General features: G+C 54.8%; 1 pseudogene; it reads left to right on the forward strand.

The window, feature by feature from the left end:
• The first annotated feature begins 1,634 nt into the window (after positions 1 to 1,634).
• Positions 1,635 to 1,813, forward strand: LOC137000924 (U2 spliceosomal RNA; annotated as a pseudogene).
• The last annotated feature ends 7,667 nt before the right edge of the window (positions 1,814 to 9,480 follow it).

A 9,480-nucleotide genomic window follows, 5' to 3' on the forward strand; every position in this document is an offset into this window, starting at 1 on the left:
GCGGGGAGTGGTTGGGCGACGAATCGGCCACGCCCCTGACTGCGAGGAAATCGCCGCTTTCCTTTCCGGTTCGCTGGAGGGTAGGCTGAGGGGTGGAGGGGAGTCCTCCTTCTGGTCAAGGGTCCGGAACGCCGGAAGGAGACAATCCGAAAGGTTGTCCGTGCGGTGGAGGTGGGTAAGGGAAACCGAGGAGATGACCGTGGGATGTCGGGGCCCCAGGGGAACGACGGTAGTGGTACCACCAGGAGCTCGCTCCCAGGTGATCACCCGTCTGCGCTCGGCTGTAGCTTTTTATTATTTAAATACGCTCGTGCGAAAACCGGACCAGGGGAAGGTGTTCGAGGTGTCGTCGCGGAACGGGGTGAGCAATCACTTCCTCCGTGGCGGCAGCTTCACTCGTTTCGCCGACTGGCGATTTGTACATCGCGCCCGCCTAGACGTGCTCCCCTTAAATGGGGCACGTCGATGGGGGGAGGGCGATAAGCGCTGTCGGCGTTGCGGTGGGGCAGCCGAGACCCTTCCCCATGTATTGGGTCACTGCGGAGTACACGCGGCCGCGATACAGCTGAGGCATGACGCCGTCTTGCACCGCCTCTGGAAGGCTTGTCGCCTGCCGGGTGAGGTACGCGTGAACCAGCGGGTTGAGGGCGTGCACGGGGAGCTTCGAGAGCTACGGCCTGATCTCGTGGTCAGGCACGAGCAATCGAAGTGCGTCGTCATTTGCGACGTCACGGTGCCCTTTGAAAACAGGCTAGTGGCTTTCGAGGAGGCTAGGGCGAGGAAGGTCGCCAAGTACTCAGCCCTAGCGGAGGAGCTGCACCGACAAGGGTATCGTGTAGCGGTGACGGCCCTCGTCGTGGGCGCCCTCGGCTCGTGGGACACGAGAAATGAGGCGGTGCTCGCGATGCTCCGCGTGAGCAATAAGTATGCGCAATTAATGCGCCGCCTCATCGTCTCGGATACCATTCGCTGGTCTAGGGACATCTATGTGGAGCATGTGAGCGGCGTGCGCCAGTACAGAGCTCCTCTCCCTCCGTCTGAAGATGGGGCCCTTGTTGAGCCGCCCCAAGCAATTCGCCAGCGTTGGCCCGACGATCAGCGCGGCGACGATCAGGGTGCTTCGCGTCCCTTATGTATGCGTGTGCTTTAGTGCGATAATCGTGGCGGGTGCCTGTGATATTTTTCTGTGATATTTTTATACTGTTCTTCCGGCCCGCCACGACGATTGAATGAATGTCGCGATTAACCGAGTGTGAATGTCGCGTTTTTACTTATTTATTTATTTATTGTTTTAACCGTTGACTAGAGTCTTATTTATTTATTATTAGATTAAGCCGCGCATGCACCCCCGGGACAATTTTATCTTTTGACCTATGTTTTATTGTGTCTCCGGGGGTGCCGTACAAAGAGCGCTGAATTTTATTTTATACATTGCCCCAGTCTGCCAGCTGGGGCAATAATTTTATATAAAACTGTGATATGGTGTCCTGGGGGTGCGCCCCCAGGCACCCCAGCGTGATGCCCACTGCCGGGGGGGGCCATTGTCTCCCGGCCATTATTATTTATAAGGTGCGCGGCGTAAACGCCGAAATATTTATGTATTTTACCCTAGGGGGCTTGCCCCCTGGGGAACATTAGCTGCAAATTAAAGGCGTATAATCTGTTCTTATCAGCTTAATATCTGATACAATCCCCAAAGGGGATTCAGAATATTAAACTGATTTTTGGAACCGGGTGGGTGCCCCGGAGCTCGCTCCGGCTCCGCCGCGGGTCAGCCCAGCATTGCAGTGCTGCAGGGTATGGCCCAATAATAATTAATAATAATAAATAACACCCTTGTTATTATTGCATTCACCCGGAGCAATAATATAAGAATCAGTTTAATATTCTGACTCCCGGCCCGCGCCGTCCGGGCCGAAAATCGCGATTTTGTGACGGGCGGGGTGCATGTTTTGTCATATTTTCGTACTTATTTTACTCTATTTATTCTTATTTTATTCTTATATTGCTCTTAGCTCGGAGAAAGCCAAAGTTTTATTTTATTTATTAACATAGTTTTCGCGAGTGAGTGTTGTGCTACGAGGAGAGGCGGTGCCGAGGAAAAGTGCCCGTGATCCGGCCGACTGCGCTTTGGAGGTTAAGTCCCGCTGTCATACGCCGTGGGACTTAGAAAAATTTCGAGTAAGTACCGCATAGGAGCACCTGTGTAAAAGTGACAGGTTGAGGTTAGGTGCTCCTGTGTACCCGTGCTCGCGAGTGGCAGGTGCGGTAACAGGTGCGTGCGTGCGCTACGGCGGGTGCGGTGCGGTGCGGGGCGTGCGTGTGTGAAGTGTCGCTGTGCCCGGTGCCGCTCGAGAGGTTGTCCTGGTGGACTTAGTTTCTGCATACATTGCATTGTCTGCAGCTAAGTCCATCGGGAACGCTATTGCGCACGCGTGTCGGTAGACACGCGGGTGACTCTTGCGGCATCGTCCGCGGCGACATAGATTCGCTACCTCGCGCGGCGTCGCTCTCGGCAGTCTGCCGGTGGCCTAGTAACTTTCCGAATAGTGACTTGTCCAGTTCGAGTTTGGACTTGTCCAGAATTGGCCACCGGTTAAATAACGCGATAACTTAATAAATAATAACGCAAATTGAACAGATTCGGTCCGCCAATTAATTATTTATTGCTCTTCGTCCCGTCCGTCCGTCAATTTGTTTAAATTATATCGTTTATTTATTTATTGTGTTTATGTGTGCAATAAATTATTTTTATATTCTGCGACAACATTTATTTATTCCCCATGCGTAATAACAATTGGCGGAGACGGTGGACGCATTTATTTATTAATTTTATTATTTATTTATTACCAAAACTTGCTTTTATTCTAGTCGACTGTTAGGCAGGTAGTTGCTGGTTACTGACACAATATTTTAACTTTTGACAATTATTTATTAACTCGTTTTTATTTATTTATATTTTATTATTTACACAGTTACTTTTTAAAACTTTTTACCTATTTATTTATATATTTTTATATCTTATTTTACACATTTACTCTTTACTGTTTTTACTATTATTTATTAACTCGATTTTATATTTTTACATTTTATTATAAACAATTTCACTCTTTTCAACTTTTGACTCATTTATTTATACAATTTTATATTTTATTTTTACACAATTACGTTTCATTATATGTTATTTATTTTTATTATATTTCTTATTATTTGTGACAGCCCAGCAACATTTTTAATTATTTCTAGTCTTTTTACACTTTATTTATTATATTTATTATCGTTATTTTTATTTTTATTATTTATTTATTATTAAAACTGTCTTTATACTAGTCAACTGTCAGGCAGGTAGCTACTGGTAACTGTCACGGAAATTTTAATTTTTAACCATTATTTATTAGTTCGTTTGTACAAATTTACTTTTTATTATTTACAATTCTACAATTTACAACTCCCTATTTATTTATTTATACATTTTTATATTTTATTTTTCACACTTGCTTTTTATAACTTTTTACTATTATTTATTAATTCGTTTTTACTAATTGACATTTTATTATATACAATTTTACTTTTTACAACTTTTGACTCATTTATTTATACATTTTTATATCTTATTTTTACACAATTACTTTTTATTACTTTTGACTATTATTTATTAATTCATTTGTACAAACTTACTTTTTATTATATACAATTTAACTTTTTACAACTTTTGACCTGATTATTTATACACTTTTATATTTTATTTATACATTATTACGTTTTATTATATTCTATTATATTTTATTTATTTTTAGTATATCTTCTATTTTCCGCGACAGCCCAGCAGCATTTTTAGTTATTTTTATTCATTTTACACCTTATTTATTATATTTATCATCGTTATTTTTATTATTTATTATTATTTATTATCAAAAGCGAAGGCGGACCGATAGGTATATTAGCACCGGCCTGCCACTAGAGAGACTGCATCGTGAGGCCGGCGGTTATCCATATTTTATTATTTATTGGACAAACGCATTATTTATTTATTTATTTATTTATTTATTTTTATTATTTACATATTTTTTATTATTTTTATTATTTTTTATTAATTTTTAACTGCACAAGATCGCAATGGATACCGGCCCGCGCGTTGTAGTTTTAGCCTTCCCGCTCCCGAACAAAGTACAATGTCCACGCTGCTATCGGGGCGAGGAGGCTTTCGAGCGAGTGCGGGGGGAGTACTGTGACCCGGCTCATTTGCTAAAGCATTTGAAACAAATGCACCCGGGGGACACCGTGGCGTACGAGTGCTCCGTCTGTAAATATAGAGGCAAGACAGCATATCCGAAAAAAGACGTAGCAAAGCACTACGACAAGGAGCACTCGGTCCCCCGGACAGAGCCGGGTCCGACTCCCGGTACCGAAGCGCAGCCGCGGCAGTCGTCCGTGCGCGTCGGGAGTGCATCGGTGAGTGCGCGAGCGCGTGCCCCGCGTGCGCAACAGCGAGCGGCGCCCGCGGGTGTGCCGTCGACGAGCCGATTGACCGGCTGGCTGCAACCCGGGCGCACCATGGCCCCGACACCATCGCCACCACCACCAACGACATCATCGGAGGAAGGGTCCCCCTCATACGCGGCCGTCACAGCAGCATCGACCTCCGCTGCAACGAGGACCAGCCCCCTGACAGCGGGGGCAACAGGGACGGTCGCGACGAGGCGCACCACGCGCAGAGGAGCGACGCCGGAGGCCGCCGCTTTGGAGAAGACACCTCCTGGCCAGAGTGTGCCCGCTGCGTCCTCCAGACGTCCGCCGTCGGCGAGATCGACGCGCGCCCCCCTGCGCTACTCCCCGGAGGAGCGAACAGCATCAAAGCGCAGGGGGACAACAGCGACGAGGAGGCGAAAGACACCCGAGCGCACCCCATCGCCAACCACCGTCGCTGGCACTGGGGCCAGTGGCGCGGTGCGCCGGGTGTTGCGCGCGTCGGTCCCCCGCGAGACCGCGGCAAGGTCGGCGCGTTCCCCCTCTCAACCCCCGTCAACCCGGGCGACGGGGGTCACCACCAGGACCACCACAGCGAGAGGGGGCGTTACGAGAAGACTGCCCGGCAATTCCCCGCCGCAGACCAGCGCGGCGGGTGCGAGGAAGATGAGCCGGGCGGTGAGCGTGCCGACCGTGAAGAGCGGTGCGCGACAGCGGACACCCCCGATCATGCCAACGATCGGGGAGGCGTCGAGGGGAGGACGGGCCGCCACGGTGAGCGCGGAGAAGAGGCCCGTCGCTCCCCCGCGTAAAGAGGCAACGCCATCTCCGACGCTGAGGACAGCGGGCACGCCGGCGTCGCAGGATTCGGGGGGCGAGCCGCGGACGAGGTCCGTGGGCAGTCAAACGCCCCCCATGAGGGCCCCCAGTCCGCCACTTCCATCACCCAGCGTGGCGGAAGGGCCCGTGGCCACTGCACACCGAGTGGCCATTACCGCGACGTCGGCAGCGATGACGACGACGACCACGACGACGGTGACGACGACGATGTGCCGCAGCCCCATCATGTCAACGGGGCTGCCGGCACCGACGGGGGGGACGTCGCCCCCCTTACCACCCATCACACCCCCGTCCAACGTGGGGACGTCACCGGTCGTCGGTGGGGCCAGGAGGTCCTACACGCCGACCCACCTTCCATCCAGGGCAACGGAGCGGCGGCAGGAGCCCAGCGTGGTGCGACTGGATTCTTCGGAGGACAGCGAGGGGGACGTGGAAGGGCCATGGAGGACGCGTCCGGGGCGAAGAGCCAAAAGGCGTCGGCTCTTGAGCGGCGGCTCGCCCGCGAACGAACCACCGGTCGCAGCGGCGACGGTTGCGCGCGCGGCGCCCGCGTTGCCACTCGCAACGCTGGCGAATCCATTTGTAGTGTTAAGACGACTCGAGGAGGAACAACCCCTCAACATAAATGGGCAACGGCGAGACGAGGCCACCCCGCCGAGGGCGCGAGAGGGAGGAGACGACCGGGCGAGTACTGGTGAGTCAAACGCCTCTCATTCGAATGCTCCATTAAATGTCCGCGGAGTGATGGGTCGTCGACGAGGCCCGAGGACCCGCGTACAGGCCGTCGGGGAGAACGGGGCATCCGCGGTCCCTGTGGATCCAGCAAGGCGCGGGGCGAATCAACGCCGGCCGCAACGACCGCCTGCTCAGCCCGATCGGTCGCCCCGTCGGCAGCCGGCGCGGGCGACTGTCGAAAGACAGCGCAAGCGTGTGAGGCTTGCCGCGCGGGACGATCTGGTCGGTCGAGCAGCGGCCGTTGAGACGATTGCGGACCTGGAGGAGTACGCGGCACTCGTCGCGGCCTTCTTCGGGGAGGATGCAGCGCCGACGGCTGACGGGGAGGCGCCCGGTGCCCGAGATCGTCCACGAAGGGGCGGGCGGCCGCGGGGGCGGAGTGCAGCGGAAGCAGCAGTCGCCGACGAGAGAGGGGGTGCCAGGGGGGAGGCACCGGCTGACCCCCGATTTAATATTATAAATTCGGGAGAAGGACGCGGGGGCTGGGTGCGCGAAGCAACCCGCATTCAGGCCCTGTACAGGAGGAACCGTCGCAAGGCGGTGCGAGAAGTGCTACAGGGCCCCGCTGACTTTTGCCAGGTGCCTAAGCAGCGGGTGCACCAGTACTTCGAGCGCCTGTACCGCGACGAGGGCCGACTGGATGGCGCCGATGCGGATGTGGAGCCCGCTGAACCCGCGACGCCGGAGGATGTCGCGCGCCTCACGGATCCCTTCGCGGAGCGAGAGGTGGACCGTCGGCTGCGGCGTATGACGAACTCTGCGCCGGGGCCCGACGGCGTCACCTACCGTGACCTTCGCGGAGCGGATCCTGGAGCGTGCCTCCTCGCAGCACTGTTCAACATCTGCATCCGGCTCGAGGCAGTCCCAGCGTCCTGGAAGACCTCCAATACAGTGTTAATTTTTAAGAAAGGAGACCGCGACGACTTGGAAAATTGGCGCCCTCTCGCTCTCGGTGACACTATGCCGAAGCTATTCGCCGCTCTCGTGGCCGATCGTCTCACAGACTGGGCGGTCGACCGGGAAAAACTTAGTCCCGCACAGAAGGGATTCCTGCGGGACGAGGGGTGTTACGAGCATAATTTCGTCTTGCAGGAGATCCTGACTGATGCGCGGAGGAGCCGCAGACAGGCGGTCGTCGCGTGGCTGGACCTTTCCAACGCGTTTGGCTCGGTCCCGCACGCGGCGATCCGCCGCGCTTTCGTTCGAGCCGGCGTGCCGCGGAAAGTCATAGAAATATGGCGATCCATGTACGACGATTGCACGACTCGGGTTCGCACCGTCGAGGGCTACACCGTGCCCATCAACATTCGCTCGGGGGTGCGCCAAGGTTGTCCGCTGAGCCCCATCACCTTTGACCTCGCAATCGACTCGGTGCTGCGTGCAGCTGCCGGGGCGGGGGCGGGGTATGACCTGAATGGGGTTAAATGGTCAATTTTGGCCTATGCGGATGACATTGCACTGGTGTCCGACACGCCTGAGGGAATGGAGCGGCTTCTAGTCGCGGTGGAGGGCGAGGCTCTGTCGGCGGGACTGCGGTTCAACCCTGCCAAATGCGCCACACTGCACATCGGGGCAGCTGCCGGCGGCAGGGTCCTGCCGACAAGATTCGCCGTCCGGGGCCAACCGCTGCCTTGTCTGGCAGAGGGCGAGCCTTATCGGCATCTCGGCGTCCCTACGGGATTCTCGGTGGACCAAACGCCCTACACCACAATTCGCGGCATCCTGGAGGACCTCGAGAAGGTAAACCGGTCCCTGCTCACCCCGTGGCAACGCGTAGAAATGGTTGCTGTCTATCTGCTTCCCAAGTTAGATTTTCTGCTGCGGGGTGCAGCCGTGGAGAAGGGCCCCCTCAAGGCCACGGACCTGCAGATCCGCAGGTTCGCCAAAACGTGGCTCAACCTCCCGCAGAGAGCAAGCGCGGAGGTAGTCTACCTGCCTCCTCACAAGGGGGGATGTGGACTGCTTCCGTTGGCTGACCTCGCCGACGTCCTCACCGTTGCCCACGCGTTCCGTATTCTTACGGCGCGTGACGTGGCGGTGCGTGACTTGGCGTGGGCTACGCTGCGGGGAGTGGTTCGGCGACGAATCGGCCACGCCCCTGACTGCGAGGAAATCGCCGCCTTCCTCTCCGGTTCGCTGGAAGGGAGGCTGAGGGGTGGAGGGGAGTCCTCCTTCTGGTCAAGGGTCCGGAACGCCGGAAGGAGACAATCCGAAAGGTTGTCCGTGCGGTGGAGGTGGGTAAGCGAAACCGAGGAGATGACCGTGGGATGTCGGGGCCCCAGGGGAACGACGGTAGTGGTACCACCAGGAGCTCGCTCCCAGGTGATTACCCGTCTGCGCTCGGCTGTAGCTTTTTATTATTTAAATACGCTCGTGCGAAAGCCGGACCAGGGGAAGGTGTACGAGGTGTCGTCGCGGAACGGGGTGAGCAATCACTTCCTCCGTGGCGGCAGCTTCACTCGTTTCGCCGACTGGCGATTTGTACATCGCGCCCGCCTAGACGTGCTCCCCTTAAATGGGGCACGTCGATGGGGGGAGGGCGATAAGCGCTGTCGGCGCTGCGGTGGGGCAGCCGAGACCCTTCCCCACGTATTGGGTCACTGCGGGGTACACGCGGCCGCGATACAGCTGAGGCATGACGCCGTCTTGCACCGCCTCTGGAAGGCTTGTCGCCTGCCGGGTGAGGTACGCGTGAACCAGCGGGTTGAGGGCGTGCACGGGGAGCTTCGAGAGCTACGGCCTGATCTCGTGGTCAGGCACGAGCAATCGAAGTGCGTCGTCATTTGCGACGTCACGGTGCCCTTTGAAAATAGGCTAGTGGCTTTCGAGGAGGCTAGGGCGAGGAAGGTCGCCAAGTACTCAGCCCTAGCGGAGGAGCTGCACCGACAAGGGTATCGTGTAGCGGTGACGGCCCTCGTCGTGGGCGCCCTCGGCTCATGGGACACGAGAAATGAGGCGGTGCTCGCGATGCTCCGCGTGAGCAACAAGTATGCGCAATTAATGCGCCGCCTCATTGTCTCGGATACCATTCGCTGGTCGAGGGACATTTATGTGGAGCATGTGAGCGGCGTGCGCCAGTACAGAGCTCCTCTCCCTCCGTCTGAAGATGGGGCCCTTGTTGAGCCGCCCCAAGCAATTCGCCAGCGTTGGCCCGACGATCAGCGCGGCGACGATCAGGGTGCTTCGCGGCCTTTATGTATGCGTGTGCTTTAGTGCGATAATCGTGGCGGGTGTCAGTGATATTTTTCTGTGATAATTTATACTGTTTCTTCCGGCCCGCCACGACGATCGAGTGAATGTCGCGTACTTGTTCAAGCGAGAGTGAATGACGCGTTTTTATTTATTTAATTTATTACTTTTACTGAGTTGACTAGATTAGAGTTTTTATTTATTTATTTATTAGTAAATTAAGCCGCGCATGCACCCCCGGGACAATTT

Source organism: Linepithema humile, chromosome 6, assembly GCF_040581485.1.
Source record: "Linepithema humile isolate Giens D197 chromosome 6, Lhum_UNIL_v1.0, whole genome shotgun sequence".
Lineage (NCBI taxonomy): Eukaryota > Metazoa > Arthropoda > Insecta > Hymenoptera > Formicidae > Linepithema > Linepithema humile.